This window comes from Peromyscus leucopus, chromosome 3 (genome assembly GCF_004664715.2).
Source record: "Peromyscus leucopus breed LL Stock chromosome 3, UCI_PerLeu_2.1, whole genome shotgun sequence".
Lineage (NCBI taxonomy): Eukaryota > Metazoa > Chordata > Mammalia > Rodentia > Cricetidae > Peromyscus > Peromyscus leucopus.
This window is the reverse complement of record NC_051065.1, coordinates 49962948-49980631: the sequence shown is the minus strand read 5'-3', so window position 1 is coordinate 49980631 and position 17684 is coordinate 49962948. Positions and strand designations below refer to the sequence as shown.

The following is a 17684-nucleotide window of genomic DNA, read 5'->3' as shown; positions in this document are numbered from 1 at the left end:
GTAGAGCACATGCCTAGCACGTAGGAGGCCCTGGGTTTGATCCCAACACTACACAAAACAGTAAGAATGAAATAACATTAGGAAGTAGTTTTGGAAGAGAACAAAGTATCTCATTCACCACCCTCTTAAGTACTTTCCCAGACACTGTATTTCTAAAGGCAAAGAGACAGGTGAAGCCATAGAAAAACCCAGCATGAGAAGTCCAGCTTCCCAATCGGCCAAGTTAGGAGTGCTGACATTTATTTTGCAGAGTGATGAGACGAATAGAGCCAGTCAGAGAGTTTCCTGGGCTCAGAGGCTTCCACTGCAACAGCCACCTGCCTGCCTTGATATGAATGAACTTTCCAGAACAGCTTTTCCAGGTGGGTGTGTACCCACCCAGGGTCCCTGTAAAATGTACCCACTGGGTCCTCAAATGGGAGGTGGTTTTTAGTTGTTGTTTTTATCCATTTTACAGTGTGTGTGTGTGTGTGTGTGTGTGTGTGTGTGTGTTGTTTGAGACAGGGCCTCATATAGCCCAGGCTGGCCTTGAACTTACTATCTAGGAGAATTTCTGACCCTCCTGCCCCACCCCACCCCATGCTGGGATTACAGGTGTGTGCCACCACCCCTAGTTTATATGGTGATGGGGACTGAACCCAGGACTTCAGGAATACTAAATAGGCACTCTGCTATCTGAGATACATCCCCAGCTCACATCCCCAGCTCATTTCCCACTGTTTCCTATGGAAAACATTTCAATATCTGTCAGAGTAGAAAGACCTGTTAGTACAAGGACCTTCCAGATACATGTCACTCCACTCCAACTTGAATTTTGTGTCATCTAAACTCCACTCTCCTCTAATTATTAATACTTTGAAGCTAATACCATATACATATAATTTCTTTCAAAATATTGTCAACATGTTGTATACTTTTTTTTTTTTTCCCCAGAACTGAGGACTGAATCTAGGGCCTTGAGCTTGCTAGGCAAGCACTCTACCACTGAGCTAAATCCCCACCCCCAATGGTGTATACTTATAAAAGATAAAGATTCCTTCATAGAGAGAGACACACACACACAAAGTCATGATCACTCCTCAAATTCAGCGATAATTCTTTCACATAAAATACCCTGCCAGGGATGTCTGCACTGGCTTTAACTGTCAACTTGACACAGCCTAGAATCAGTTGTAAGTTGTTAATCCCACCAGTCAAAAATAAGACCATTACCACAATTTAAAGTCAAATTTAAAGTAAGCTTTAATTAAATACTGGCCAGGAGGATTGGCTCGGCCAGGTCTATACTCGTGTTCCCAGGAAATGATCCTGAATCAAGGTTTGCAGAGGCTTGAGAAGGCAAAACCCATAATACACTGCATTTTCCATGAGGGCAAGCATACATCCTGATGTGCTTCCTGTCTGCATACCTCCTGACTATATCCAATCTGGGGCAAGGGTACAGCATGACATATTTCCTGCCCATGTACCTCCCACCCACATATGATCAAGCATATCCGTTGCAGATAGGTCAAACAAACTTGTTTAGGGGAGTGAAAACATGTGGCTTGTTATCTCCCATAAACAATATCCTCCAGCATTTCAGGAACTATCTGTCCTTGGGCAAGGCCTTGCAAATCAGAGGCATTTTGTTTTGTGGATCTCTAAGGCATAGTAATTAAAACTTAAAATGTAACTTTGGGCTGTACTCCTTTAATCCCAGCACTCGGGAGGCAGAGGCAGGAGGATCTCTGTGAGTTAGAAGCCAGCCTGGTCTATAAAGTGAGTTCCAAGACAGCCAGAGCTGTTACACAGAGAGTCCCTGTCTCAAAAAAAAAAAAAAAAAAAAAAAACAGCCAACAACAACAAAAGAACCTTTGGTTCTCACAAAGTAAGTTAATGAAAAATTATTTAGATCAAGTTCCCTGTGGGCATGTCAGAGGGTGTCTCATTGATGTAGGAGACCTAGTCCATTGTGGGTGGTACCATTCCCTAGGCAGAGAATCTTATATAAGACAGGAGAAAGCTAGATGAAAGAAAGCAAGGGTGCATTTATTCTATTTTTGCTCTTAACTGTGGATGTGTTATGACCAGCTGCTTGAGTTCCTGCCTTGACATCCCCAAAATGATAGAGAAGAACTTGGAAGTGTAAGCACAAGAAATCATTTCTACCTCTATGGTTTTTGTTTCTTTGGTTCTGTTGTTGTTGTTGTTGTTTTGTCAGTGTTTGTATTGTTGTTTTTTTCCCCACAGTCACAGAAATGAAACCAGTAGAATATTTGAGATGTGAATATTTAGCCAGTCAGTCCCATGATGCCCATGCATGGTCCAATTAGCAGCATTTTTTTAAGAACCATGACAAATGGAACTTCATTTCAGGAGGCGGCAGGGAGGACAGAGTGTGGAAGGCTTGGGAAGGCTGAGAAGAAGCTGTGGTTTCTAACTGGAAGCAGTGGAGGCCAGGACTCAGAGGGAACAAAACTCATTCTGAGGTCTGGGAAATGGACACTGAAGCTTGAGAGACAGAACTTGACCATGCCCTCTGTGCTGGGTTGAATAAGAATGTCCCCACTTGGTGGACCTGTTTGGGACAGGTTTGGAGGTGTGTCCTTGTTGGAAGAGGTGTATTACTGGGGGTGAGCTGTGAGGTTTCAAAAGCCCACGCCGTTCCCAGTTAGCTCTCTCTCTCTCTCTCTCTCTCTCTCTCTCTCTCTCTCTCTCTCTCTCTCTCTCTCTCTCTCTCTGACTTGTGCCTGGGGATCAGATGTGAGCTCTCAGCTACTTCTCCAGCACCACGCCTGCCTGCCTGCCGTCACACTCCCTGCCATGATGGTCATGAACTAACCCTACGGAACCATGAGCCCCGAATTAAATGCTTTCCTTTATAAGTTGCATTGGTCATGGTGTCTCTTCACAGCAGTAGAAAAGCAACTAAGACACCCTTCTACCCCTCCAGGACAGAAATATCCATAAGTCCAAACTCAGTGGAACAAAGTCCCAAAACTGAGGTCAGAATTTGCAAAAGAGAACAGATGCAGGCTGAACTCCACGTGAGGAGTCCTGAAGGCTGATGCCACCACCCTTGGAGTGTTAAATTAGCAGGACACTTCAGGTTGTAGAAAATGCAGTGTGAGAATGGCCAGCTCCAGAGAATGGAAGAGATAGTTAGGTCAGAGCTCAGGGAGGGGGCCTCTCAGGAGGCGCCACTTAAAATGAGGCTTGCAAGAGTAAAAAGAGTCAGTTTGTTGGGCAGACATGGCAGTGCCCACTTAGAATCCCAGCATTTGGGAGGTAGTAATGGGGGAATTAAGAGTTCCAAGCCTGGGCTGGAGAGATGGTTCGGAGGTTAAGAGCACTGACTGCTCTTCCAGAGGACCTAGGTTCAGTTCCCAGGACCCACATGGCAGCTCACAACTGTCTGTAATTCCAGTTCCAGGGGTTCCCACACCCTCAGATATATATTCAGGCAAAATATCAATGCACATAAAATAAAAATTAATAAATTATTTTTAAAAAAAAGATTTTAAGAGTTCCAAGCCTGTCTGGGCTACAAAGCAAGGCCTTGTCAAACACACACACACACACACACACACACACTCTCTCTCTCTCTCTCTCTCTCTCTCTCTCTCTCTCTCTCTCTCTCTCTCTCTCTCTCTCTCCTATGCTGAAGTCACCCTTGGGTGAGCAGTCGTGTATGAGATGAATATCTTCATGTACTTCTCCCCTCCCTGCTCCCCAATTCAGAGAGGCCAATTTACCTCTTCCCCAGATTTCCTTGTCAATTTTTTGCTGGTTTTGGTTGTTTTTTTTTTTTGGGGGGGGATGTTTTTGTTTGTTTGTTTGCTGAGACAGGGTCTTGCTATGTAGCCCTGGCTGTCCTGGAACTCTCTATGTAGAGCAGGATGGCCTTGAATTCACAGGGATCCTCCTGCTCCGCCTCCCGAGTGCTGGTCATCATCAATTTAAAATGATATTCCTTCCACCCCCCTGACCATCCAGCCCAACCTGCCATAGCATATAGTCCATAGCATATAGTCCATATAATATAGTCCATAGCATATAGTCCATATAATATAGTCCATAGCATATAGTACATATAATATAGTCCATATAGAGCCATTTCTTCTGCCAAGCAAGATGCACAGCCAGACAAACTGTCCGAATTTCTCTCCAATGAGAATTGCCTTCATGGCTGCCCTCCAAGGATGTCCCAGAGAGAGGCTTTGCCTGGTACCTGTCCATTTTAAGGTGATGTCTGCACACCTTGCAGAACCATCTCTAAAGCAAGTACATACCTTCTCTTACTTTGTCCATGGGTCGTGGAGAGTTTGCCATGAGGTCACATGTGCACTTGCGCGCGCGCATGCGCGCGCGCACACACACACACACACACATACACACACACTGGACAGAGAAGGCAGTGTATCCTGAGTGGGAACTATAGGCTCAGGGTCGCTCCCTCATCCTGTAACCTACTAGTCTTCAATGCTTGCTAAGGTCAGTTCACTGCTTCCACCTGACAGTGGAGTCTGTGTGTGAGCGAACTTTACAATTTGCTTGATCAGATAACACACAGTTCATGATGGGCAGTAACTGGTATCTTATGGACCAAGAGCAGGCTTCAGTGTCTGCTAAGGCCCGGGAGCAGGCCAAAGGCTGTTTCTCTAAAGGAAAGCACTTTTTCTGTAGATAATGGCAGGGTTTGCCCCTCAATCCCAAGACCCTCCACCATAGCTCCCCTTTGGGTACCTTCCCAAGTTCCAAATAACTCTCTAGCAGCTACTGACCGTTCAGATCCTCGTGACTCTTCCAAATCACATGACTCAAGTAGCAGAGCAGCAGCCCAGCAGCCTGAACCATCTTTTATTCGGGCCCCACTTAAAACCAGGAGCTTGCTGGGCAGTGCTGGCACACGCCTTTAATCCCAGCAGGCAGATCTCTGTGAGATGGAGGCCAGCCTGGTCTACGGAGCCAGAGCGAGTTCTAGGACAGCCCGGGCTATACCGAGAAACCCTGTCTCGAAAAACAAACAAACAACAACAAAACCACAGGAGCTTTTCAGTCCATTTGGCAAAAGGACTAAAGAATTCCAAATGAGGAAAATACCGTCTCTATGTAAAGAGGCCCACTAAGCATCATGCCCCATTCTTAGTTATAAGAGGGACCAGACGAAGCAGCCTAGCCTTCCCCATAAAAGGTCAATCCTGAAATGCATACACCTCTGGAACGCTCAAAAGTGGACCTTTACATTGCAGCTGGACTCATTGAGCATCTTCTGATATGCAAATGTCTTATCCATAAGTCTGTAATAGTTTGCTGCTTCCTGCTCACTAGATTAAACCAGCATGATGTCGCCAGTATGATACACTAGGGTGACATTTGTGGAAGGGAAAGGTGATCAAGATCTCAGCAGACTAAACTGCAACCAAAGGATGGAGAGAGGATACACTCTAAGGTAGGACCGTGAAGGTATACTGGAGGCCTTGCTGCTGAAATGTCTTCTGGTGGAACCTAAGGATGGAATGGAGGAAAAGGATTTGCATATGAAAATGTTCCATTCCAATAATTGTGGTAATATTTTATTTGTGCTCTAATAAGTAAAGCTTGCCTGGAGATCGGAGGAAAAAGCCAGCCATTATGAGTAAACACAAAAGTCATGCAATGTTAGCACACGCCTTTAATCCTATCACTTGGGAGGCAGGGATCTGTCTGGATCTATGTGAGTTCAAGGCCACACTGGGAACAGAGCTGGACACATGCCTTAAATTCCAACACTAGTTAACTATGGAGGTCTGGAGGTCTTTACAGTCAGACAGGAAGTGACACAGCTGGGAAGGAAGAGGAAGTGATATAGTTGGACAGATGTATTTGCAAATCAAATGGCAGAACAGCAAGGCATATAGGCATGGGTAGACAGGAAGTAGCTCGCCTTTTGGAAGTTGCGGAGTTGGTGAGATGAGGTTAGCATATGACTGTTCCCATTACTCTGGTCTCTCTCAGGTTTTCACCCCTATGTCTGGCTCCATGTTTTTTTTATCTAATAAGACCGTTTAGAAATTTGTCTACAAATAATTCTTATTATTTATTCTTTCATGTTTTCTTCATAGACAAGTAAGTCACTTGTCAACAATGATAGTTTTATTTCTCCCTTTCCAATAACTTCGCCTTTTCTTTCCTGTGGTATTGCATTGTCCTGGACTTCTAGGATGATGCTGGAAAGGAATGGGGAAAGGAGCCATCTGACTTGCTCCTCATCTTGATATTTAACAGTACAAAGGCTCAGTGATAGAAACACTGGGGAACTCTGGGGCAAGAGGAGAAGATAATTAGTTAGCAGGAACTCCACAGCAATGTCCTAAAAACCCAGTGACTCAAGAAACAGAAACAAGTGGCCAGGTGTGATGGCACACATCTGTAACCCCAGCATTTGAGGAGTAGAGGCATGGGGATCTCGGTGAGTCAGAGGCCATCCTCCTAGCCTGGTCTACATAGTGAATTCCAGGATAGCCAGGAGTACATAAAGAGGCAGCATTTTAAAAAGGAGAAGAAAGAAGGAGAAGAAGAAAGGAGGACTGTTGTTGGCTGTTTTGCCACCTAGCTCCCAAATAAATCACACATGGAGGCTTACTCTTACTTATAAATACCCAGCTTTAGCTTGGCTTGTTTCTTGCCAGCTTTTCTTGAATTAGCCCACCTACCTTTTGCCTTTGGGCATTTACCTTTCTCTATTTCTGTACACCTTCCATTATTTCTTACTCTGTGGCTTGCTGTGTGGCTGAATGGCTGGCCCCTGATGTCCTTCTCTTTCTCTGGCTACTTCTCACTCTCTCCCCAGATTTCTCTTTCTACTTATCCTCTCTGCCTGCCAGCCCCACCTATCCTTTCTCCTGCCTAGCTATTGGTCATTCAGTTCTTTATTAGGCCATCAGGCATTTTAGACAGGCACAGTAACACAGCTTCACAGAGTTAAACAAATGCAACATAAACAAAAGTAACACACCTTAAAACAATACTCCTCAACAGAGGAGAAGCAGCAGCAGCAACAGCAGTGGCCGAGTGGTGGCGCACATCTTTAATCCCAGCATTTGGGAGGCAGAGGCAAGTGGATATGTCTGTGAGTTCGAGGCCAGCCTGGTCTACAGACAAGGCTACACAGAGAAACTCTGTCTTGAAAATCAAACAAACAAAAAAGATAAGGGAGGGAAGGAGGGAAAGAAAGAGAAACATAGAATCTGACAGGATGAAAGCACTTGCCACAAAAACTAGACAACCCAAAAGGCTGGTGACCTGAGCTGGCTCTCCTGAGTAAATGCAGAGAACTGACTTCTGAAAGTTGTCCTCTGGTCTCCACACAGGCACCACTCTTGAGTTTGTGTGCACATGTGTGCACACATGAATAAAGAAATGTTCTAGTTCACAGTTCTGGAGATTAATAACCGAAAGTCTTAGTCCCCTGAGGACCATGGGGACGACTGTTCCAGGTTTGTGTCTGACTCCAGTGGTGCATGGAAGTCCTTGGTTGTTCTTGTCTTACAGACCTATCACTCTAATCTCTGCCTTCATCTTTATCTGTGGGTTTCTGTGTCAGAATCCTTTCATAAGGACACCATGCAAGTACATCTGCTGCTCCAATAGAAACTCGAATGATTGCCTCTGCAGAGACCCCACTTCCACAGAAGACCACCTTCTGAGCTACCAGAGGTGAAGACTTCAACAACCAAATTAGAGGGTGGGGACACAGTCCACTCCATAATACAGCAGTAAGCCCTGGAGCCCCAGGACCGAACCTTAGAGAGATCAAAAGCTTTAAAGCTGGGCAGAGACAACAGACACTAAAAAGACAGAGGATGGTCCTAAGAATAAACATACCAGCGGAGGAAGTATCGCAGGAATCATTAAGAAGGTGGGGTTTTCCGGGGCCACAGTGAGCCTTACATCATGGATTGGAGAGAGCAGAATCAGAGTAGGAAGTATGGAGTCAAGAAGTCCGTGACAGAGGAAGAAAAGATAGACGAGCAGTTACAGGCGTGTCTATCAAAAGATGCAGCTGTGGAAAACAGGAGGGACTGGGCAATAGCTGAAGAGAATATGAGACCTCGTGGAAGAGGTCTGCGGTGCCTTAAAATAGGCTCATATGTTTCAGTACTTTGTCTCAGTTGGTGGAAATATTTGGGAAGGATTAGGAGGTGTGGCTTTGTTCAAGGAGGTGTGTCATGGTGAGGAATCAAAAGCTTCCCACAGTCCCAGCTCTCTCTCTGCCTCCTGTGTGTGGATCAGATGTGAGCTGCCAGCTGCTGCTCCAGTGCCATGCTCCCTGCCAGGATGGTCATGGACTCCCATCCCTCTGGAACTGTAGGCCCCAATCTAATGCTTCTTCTATAAGTTGCCTAGGTCATGGTGTCTTCTTCTTCTTCTTCTTCTTCTTCTTCTTCTTCTTCTTCTTCTTCTTCTTCTTCTTCTTCTTCTTCTTTTTTGTTTTGTTTTTCTTTCGAGACAGGGTTTCTCTGTGTAGCTTTAGAGCCTGTTCTGGAACTCACTCTGTAGTCCAGGCTGGCCTCGAACTCACAGAGATCAGCCTGCCTCTGCCTCCTGAGTGCTGGAATTAAAGGCGTGCACCACTGCCGCCCGGTGGTCATAGTGTCTTAACACAGCAACAGAAAAGGAACTGAGATAATTTTATTCTTGGTCAAGGGAAGGGATGCTTGATTCCGTGTGTCCTGGGTGCACAGTCCATCTAGAAAATGAAGACTTGTACTTTTTCCTGTCCCGTTGCATGCACTTAAGACAGTCCCTTTGAATCGTGAGACCTTATCATTTAAATTTCCCCAGAGCTGCCAGGCTGAGCTCATTCCTACCTCTGCTGACACACAGAAAGTCAGAGCAGGGCAAGGGTTAGCAAAGCCAGTCTACCTCACCCCAAACCAAAGTAAACCTCAAGTCTGTCCTGCTGCTCTCAAGAGAGAGGGAAAACATGAAACAGACAGAGCCCAGGTCTCCAAAGGGGTTTCCAGTGAGTCGCCAGAAAGAGAGAAATAGACTTTTAGTCCAAGTCAGTCTTTGGAAAACACAAAATTCAAAGCATTGCTCTGGGAGTTGGTGTGTGTGTGTGTGTGTGTGTGTGTGTGTGTGTGTGTGTGTGTGTGTGTCTGTGTGTGTGTGTCTGTGTGTGTGTATCTCTAATACAGCACTGGGAAGGCAGAATGGGAGTGAAAAATCCAAAGCCAACTTGGACTGTGAATAGTACATTCTTGTTTCTTTCTTTTTGTTTTGTTTTGTTGAAGCAGAATCTCTGGGTATTCCTGGCTGTCCAAGAACTCACTATGTTGGCCTTGAACTCACAGAGATCCTCCTTCCTCTGTCTCTCAAGTGCTGGGATCAAAGGCGTGCGACATCAGGCCTTGCTCACTTTTGTTTCTTTAATTATTTTTTTTATAGGAAAACAAAAATAAAAACCCAGGTAGTGGTGGTCTCCAGGGTGAGTTCCAGGACAGCCAGGGCTACACAGAGAAACCCTGCCTCGAAAAACAACAACAACAACAAAAAAAGAGTAGGCAGTCCTCCTGCCAATCATTAAACACACTCCTATATATTAAAATTAATGCCTTTTTTCCAGTGCCAGGGATGGAACCCAGCACTCTGCTCCTCGGTCACACCCCAGCCCCCCTTTGTACTTTTTCAAGGCAGGATCTCACTAAGTCGCACAGGCTGAACTTGAACTTGGATTCCTCCTGGCTCTCGGCTTTCCCAATTACAGACCCGCACCACCAAACCTGGCCAGCTCTATCCATACATTTGTATAGACTCTCAAAAATCCCCAACTCAGTGCATCGGAGGAAAACAACGGTGAAATCTGCTGTGAGGTCTTGAGGGAAAGAACTCTCAGAGGGCTAAATCGGAAGTAACGCTGTTTTGGACACTGAATGCTGGACACCAGTGCCACACTGTCAACTGAAGCCACTTAACACCAGCCCTCGCAGGTCTCTGGGGAGGCACTTGAATGGCCTGAGGACCTTCCATAAAATGACTCTTAAGCTGGGCGCTCCACTGGCAGTATCCCTGTGCAGAGAAGGCTCCTGTGTTCTCTGCCCTGGTGTACCAGGATTCGAAGGATGTTGGCCACACGCACAAATTCAGCTACACAAGATCAATCCATGGGAGACTGGCCCTCGGAAAACAAAGGGGGTAAGCGGATGGCAAACTCAAATGCTTGCGAGGAATTTTAGCCCAACAAAATACTCTAGCTAGAAAAGTCCCACCGGCTTTTCAAGGACCATTGTCTAATATTTTGGAACCAGATTCCAGCCAGATCACCTTCATTCATGAGCTGAAGTCTAGCGCTTCTGCATTGTTGGCCAGCCCAGTGAAGAGCTCGCAAGAGGAGCAAGCGGTTTGAAGTTGCTTCACCGAGGGGGCCGCTCGCGTTCCTCCACCTCCCACACCTCACAATGGACTCCATTGATGGTAGCATTGCCGCCGAGTCTGTATTCCAGCACACAGTGATCTAATTTATGGATCTTGGAAGCAGGATCCTTCCTGCCATGGAAATTCCCACTTCCTCCTGGCTACAGGCTGTCTCTCAGAGTGTGACTCAGTGACGCTGTGCCATCCAGCTGAATTTGGCTCTCACTGTTGTTTACACCTTTGTGTCCTCTAGGTGGTGCTCTGGGACACAGCAGCAATCACAGACGGAGACTTCAACCTCTTCCACAACTGCAAGCTCATTCCAGGAAAGACCCCCTAGGGTGGAGTTCTCCAGCAGCCCTGCCTCTGCCTCAACATATGCCTTGGCCATGCCTGTTTCTCTCCAGACCAGACCTACTTCACAACACTAAGGAGAAGTAGGAAGACAGCATTTCACCACAGAGAACAAGACGGCACACGGTTTTTCAAGACAGATTTTTCCTGAGTTTCTAAGCGTTTCATTAGGAGTAGCTGCCAGCAATTTGCCTTTGGTTAACAGTCTAAACTGGGGTTTCTTTCCTTTAAAAATATTCAGTTTTAGCTGGGCTGTGGTAGCACATGCCTTTGATCCCAGCAAAGAGGCAAGCAGATCTTTGTGAGTTTGAGGCTAGCCTGCTCTACAGAGTGAGTTCCAGGACAGCCAGGGCTACACAGAGAACCTGTCCCGAATCACAAAAAAAACAAAACAATCATCATCAACAAACTAGTTTTAGCTCAACATATTCATTTACCAGTTTCTTTTTTTTTTCCATATTTACTATCGTATACTAATTGCAGTCACAGAAAACTTAGAAATCCTCTAAACCAACCCCCTCAGAGAATCGCTCAAGGAGGTCAAGTTATTGTCCTGCAGTCCCAGAGCTAGTGAGCTGGCCGCAAAGCCAGAGGCAGCACACAGAGCTTCCGCCTCCGGGCCTGTTCCTGTCATCCTTGCCACTTTCCCGTGGATGCTCCAAGGGCTGACCCATGCCCGCCTCCATCTGCATTAGGCAATAAACTCCTTCTGAAGATCATTTGTCTCCTCTGAGTGGGTGCTGAGGACCCCAGACAAAGGCCTTCCCACACAGTACGGAAGGCATCACTCTTCTGGGCCGCCTCCTAGACAATCTCCACCAGAGATCTTACACAACATCACTGCCAAAAGTTACGTGACTTCAGTTTCCCTCAGGACGTGCTAATGTGGGCACTCGAATCCAGGGCTGCCAGCAGGAGATGGCTGTGTTCCCCAGGGGGCTGTGGGCCGTCTGGAAGAAGTAAGGAAGGAAAGACAGAGAGTAAAGAGGGTCACAGAAGAGGCCAAGTCACCGCAGGAGGGAAGTCAGCTATTGGGAAGGCAGACCTAAAAGTGTCCGACTCCGCATCTGGTCCCCTTCGGTTTCATGTGGACAGAACTGGTAAGGGAAACTGGATGTTCATCATAAACATGTACCTTATTTCTCAAAAAACCTTAGCTTGAAGTTACTCTTGGAGAACACACATTTCTGTTTGTTAAACAAAAATGAGTCTGACCACAGGCACTGTTGTGCCAACACATACAGTTTGCAAAGACGATAAGGCGGAGAACCAGGGAGAACCCGAAGTTGCCAATCACTGGGTTAGGGGGTTGACAAGCCCCTCCCCTCTAATTGTCTGTCAACTTCACCTTAAAATGCCCCTGCCCTTTTGATGTTCATAATTTTCTGTCCTTTGTAACAGAACCACCCCACGGTGTGTTTGGCTCCCTTAAAAACTAACGAGAGGATGGCTCAGTGGTTAAAAGCACTGGCTTCTCCTCCAGGGGACCTGGGTCTGATTTTTAGCACACACATAGCAGCCCACAACCATCTGTAACTCCAGTCTGGCACCTCTCCTCCACGAGCTCTAGGCACACATATAGCATACACACACATGCAGACAAAACACTTAGATATATCAAATAAAAACACATACCTCTTATTTTAAAAGCCTACAGATTCTAGTCCCAGGAAGTCACAGTCATCAGGATTGGTAGAAAAGATGAAAAGGGAGACACACACCCTGGAGGATGAGGACCTCACTAGCACTCAGCCCTCCTTCCTGCATCTCCTTCCTTCCCTCTGCAGTCCTGAGACCCTCTAGCCTATCAGGATTCCCAGACCCTGGATGAACTTGATTCTTCCCTACCAATCTGTTATTATCCGAATCCTGGTCTTTGAAAAGCAGCAGCCAAGACCTGAACTCCAATACCATCCTCAGAATGGATCTTTACTTAGCTAGAGGTTGAAAGGCCCAAATTCAAAGACCAAAGATGGACATGTCCCACAAGGGCCTCCCACATGCACATGGGAACTGTCTTCAATGAGAAAGAACCTTCTTGTAGAGGATACACTTTGCCTTTTCCTGGACTTTTACAAATGAAATCAGAGACACAGATAAAATGGGGTGGGAGGGACACAACCCCCACCCTCTTGGCCATCTATAATTCCAGCTACTACTACCATGTGACTGACCACTGACATGATTATTCCGAAGTGTTCATTTGTTTGTTTTAAGAATGTGAAACCAGCAGGGCGGCGGTGGCGCACGCCTTTAATCCCAGTACTCAGGGAGGCAGAGGCAGGCGGATCTCTGTGAGTTCAAGGCCAGCCTGGTCTACAGAGGGAGATCCAGGACAGGCACTAAAACTACACAAAGAAACCCTGTCTCGAAAAAACAAACAAAGAAACAAACAAAACAAACAAAAAAAAAAGAATGTGTAACCACTGTCTGAACTATTTGGAAAGAAAATCTTGTGAAAGTTCCTACAGAATGTCTAGCTTTGAGTGATACAACTTCCTGGTACACGCTCCAAAGTAAACTCAGTACAAATACGTATGAAAGGGCCACTGGGTCTTCAGAGCTGTCAACCATACACCTGTGGAAAACAAGTCATTCTGGTGACTCTCAGAATCGCCCTGAGCCCTTCATCAGAGGTGAGAGAAGCCAGTCCAGCCTGTATTATAACAAAGTATACATTGATAATTGAATATTTGTCATTGTCTTATAAACAATCTCAAATCAAATCAAACAATAACTGATTAAAAAAAAGTAAAGTAGGGACTAGAGAGATGGCTCAGCGGTTAAGAGCATTAGCTGTTTCGTCCAGAGGTCCTGAGTTCAATTCCCAGCAACCACATGGTGGCTCACAACCATCTGTAATGAGATCTGGCATACATGTAGCACAGAACACTGTATACATAATAAATAAATAAATCTTTTTTTAAAAAAAAAAGAGCCGGGCGGTGGTGGCGCACGCCTTTAATCCCAGCACTCGGGAGGCAGAGCCAGGCGGATCTCTGTGAGTTCGAGGCCAGCCTGGGCTACCAAGTGAGCTCCAGGAAAGGCGCAAAGCTACGCAGAGAAACCCTGTCTCGAAAAAAAACAAAAAAAACCAAAAAAAAAAAAAAAAAGAAAAAGAAAAGTGGCGGCGCACGCCTTTAATCCCAGCACTGGGAGGCAGAGCCAGGTGAATCTCTGTGAGTTTGAGGCCAGCCTGGGCTACCAAGTGAGTTCCAGGAAAGGCACAAAGCTACATAGAGAAACCCTGTCTCAAAAAACCAAAAAGAAAAGAAAAGTAGTGGCTGGACCATTACCCTCCCCCACATCCTCTGCCTCACAGATTTGACAGGATGCTGTCAGTTAGGTCAGAGATGTGACTAAACCATCACCATAGCAACCACGAAGGGTCACCAAAATCTTCATAAGTCCCTGGTACTTACTATTTCTGAAGGATAGGTTCAACTCCTACCTAACATACTAAAACTCAGGTCAGAGAGATGGATTAATGGGTAAGAGCACTGGCTGCTCTTCCAGAGGCCTGGGTTCAGTTCCCAGCACCCACATGGCAGCTCACAACCCTCTGCAACTCCAGTCCCAGGGGATCAGATGTCCTCTTGCGCCTTGGGCACCTGCACACACATGTACACATACACTCATGCAGGCAGCATAAGGAATAAAAAGAGCACATTTTAAAATATTAAATGTAAGCTGGGTGGTAGTGGCTCATTAATCCCAGTACTTGGGAGGCAGAGACAGGCGATCTCAGTGAGTTCGAGGCCAGGTTGGTCTACAAAGTGAGTTCCAGGAAAGCCAGGACTACACAGAGAAACCCTGCCTTGAAAAACTAAACAAACAAACAGACAAACAAATAATAATAAAATAAATAATGAAGTAAATTATATTAAATGTATCTGGGTGGTGAGGGCCCATGCCTTTAATCCCAGCTCTTGGGAGGCAGAGGCAGGAGGATTTCTGAGTTCAAGGCCAGCATGGTCTATAGAGCGAGTTCAGGCCAGTCAGGACTATACAGAAACCCTGTTTTGAAAAACAAACAAACAATATATATATATGTGTGTGTGTGTGTGTGTGTGTGTGTGTGTGTGTGTGTTAATTATTTTCTGTTTAAACATTTGAAATGAATGTGTGATTTTCACTTGCTTGTCATATTATTTATGTTGCCTCAGGTTTGTGGGTTTTGGGGGTTTCTTTGTTTTGTTTTTTGTAGCTGTCATATTTTGGATCTGAGGATATTTTTGTCAGGTTTCAAGCATTTTGGAGACGCCTGAAGGTCTTCAGATTCTATGCACTGCTCTTGACTCTAACACCAGCCAGATAAATCGATGCTGCTTCACAAAGCTCTCTGTAAGGTTTACTGGAAGGAAAACATTGAAGAATTTGTTCATGTGGGGGGAGGGGTTGGGAGAAAAGAAATTCCTCTCTGCATTTGGTACTCTCAGAGAGCAAAATTATCCACAATTTAAAGATCATAATTGGCTTTATTTGTGATTCCAGAATGGAACACCACTTCATTCTAACACTGAATAGGTTTTCCAAAGGGCTGAGTAGAAGAGTTGTCTATGTAGCCAGGAAAGGATGAAGGAAGCCCAGATGGGTCATTTCAAAATGAGTATCCTTGTGAGATGGGGACAGAAAGACAGAGCAACAGGAAAATAACTGAGCAATTAACATCATGCTACCTTTTTTGGAAAGCATCAATGCAAGGGAATGTGGATAGAAGCTGGCCCATCTCCTGATACCTTGGAAAGCCAGATAAGCAGCTTGGGTTCAGTTTGGTGGTGTGGAATGTTGGTATGAGCTGTTTGGATGGGAGCTCCACCCCAGCACCCTGGCATCCCTATACCCAAAGAGTCTGGAATGTTTGGATGGGAGCTCCATCTCACACAGCTCCTCCCCAAACCCGCCCCTTCAAAGCCTGCTAAACACAGCTCCTCCCCCAGGAAGGCTCAGGATGACTCCCACAGGGGATATATAAGCAACATCCTGGAAAACAGATTCATGGTTCTTCTGGTCTCCATCTCGTCCCCTTCTCCTCTCTGCGGGGCGGGGAATCGCCCAGGAGCGCTTTACCCATTAAACCTGGGCTTTCCAATTTGGTCTGATTCAGTTTGAGACGGCAGAGAGGCCTTCAGGAGGCCTAAAACTTATCATGAGCGACCTCATTTTGAGTTTCAGTCTGTTCTGTTGGGGCACGGAGCAGAAGCCTGGTCCACAATGGTCGCTCTCCATTGTTTTCTTTTTACCTTAACAGAACTTCGAGCATCGAGCATGCAGCTCCTCTGTGTCGTGTATGTGACCAGGCTATCCAGCCACCCTCTCCACACTGGGGCCACAAAGTTCAGGAAACATGAGCAGCATTTTGTGCTTTGAAGTCGCTTCCGGGTCCATCTTCTACCCCCTGTGCTAAGTTCCTCTTTGCTTTATTTCTTATTATTTCGAACTTATTTTATCTCACTCAATTGTTTATCAGTAAGCTTCCTCCAGTCCTTTGTGGATCAAGGCAGCATAAAGATAAACCGATATATAAATAGCATTATTGTTCCCTAAGACTGCCTTTCCCTCCTTTCTCTGATAGTTCGCATTGATGGCAAACTTTCTAGTAAACGGGGTTTTGTGCTTAAGTTCTGACCACCTACCTGCTCTGTGCGCTAAGTGCTTTACATAGGTTACTTCGTTAAGTTATCCTGAGAATTCTAACAATATAGCAGACACTAGCCTCCTATTTTCAGATAGGGAAACTAAGGCTGAGCTTTAAATGACTTGCCTAAGACCACCCAGCCAATAAGAGGCAGGGCTGGGATTTGATCCTGGGGGTGAGGGGCGGGGGTCACTCCATAGCCATTGTAGAAGCCTTTACCTTTCATAGATGCCATTGCTTGGATTCTCTGCGGAGTCTAGAAATGGGCTGGACTCTTGAAGTTGGAGCTGCTGGCAGTCACAAGCCACCCAGTGTGGCTTCAAGGGACCGAGCACAGGCCATTTGCAAGTGCAGTATGTGGTCTTTAAAAAAAAAATTATGTATGTGCCTGAGTGTACACACATACACACACACACACACACACACACACACACACACACACACACACATACATATGTATGTTATGTGCATGCAGCAGCCTGTGGAGGTTAGAAAGGGCATTGGATCCTTTGGAACTGTAATTACGCACAATTATGAGCCATGGTGTGGGTGCTGGGAATCAAATTCCAGAACTCTGGGAGAGCAACAAGTGCTCTTTTTTTTTTTTTTTTTTTTCAGAGCTGAGGACTGAACCCAGGGCCTTGTGCTTGCTAAGCAAGCTCTCTACCACTGAGCTAAATCCCCAACCCCGCAACAAGTGCTCTTAACCACTAAGTAAGTCATCTCTCCAGCCCACAGCATATGTTCTTAACATCTCAGCCACCTCTCTAGCCTCTCTTCTTTTTTTTAATTAATTAATTTTGAGGTGCTGGGGATGGAACAACGCAGAGCCTCTGGACATGGTAGACAGACATTCTACCATTGAGCTACACACTCTCACCTCTATCCCTTCCCATGACCCCTCATCCCACTCCCTCTCAAATCCATTCCCTCTTTTAAAATATTATTGTTATATATATAGACAGCCCAGGCTGGCATTGAACTTACTATGTAGCCCAGGTTGGCCTGAATCTCACGATCCTCCTGCCTCGGGCCCATAGTCGCTGGAAGTGCAGGTATGTGCACCGCCCCAGCTTGACTCTGGCCTCCCAAGGCCTCTCAATTCTGTTGCCTTCTTCTCTATCTTCAATCCAGCTTCTCATTTCAGAATCTGCTGGTCTCCAATAGGGCCTGAAATAGCCTATGAGCTGATCTCCTTGTATGCAGGTCTGTTTTCACACCTGGTCTGAAGCATAACATGCCCATATCTTTAAGTTCCATAGAGATGGCTTCCCACCGTAAGATAAAGCCCAGTTTCCTTTGCCATGGATTC

General features: G+C 45.9%; 1 protein-coding gene across 2 annotated transcripts in view; it reads right to left on the bottom strand.

Annotated features, from left to right (window-relative positions):
- The window catches only part of Atp6v0a4 (ATPase H+ transporting V0 subunit a4), an 87524-nt gene that overhangs the window by 49406 nt on the left and 20434 nt on the right, over positions 1-17684 (bottom strand). The window lies entirely within an intron of this gene.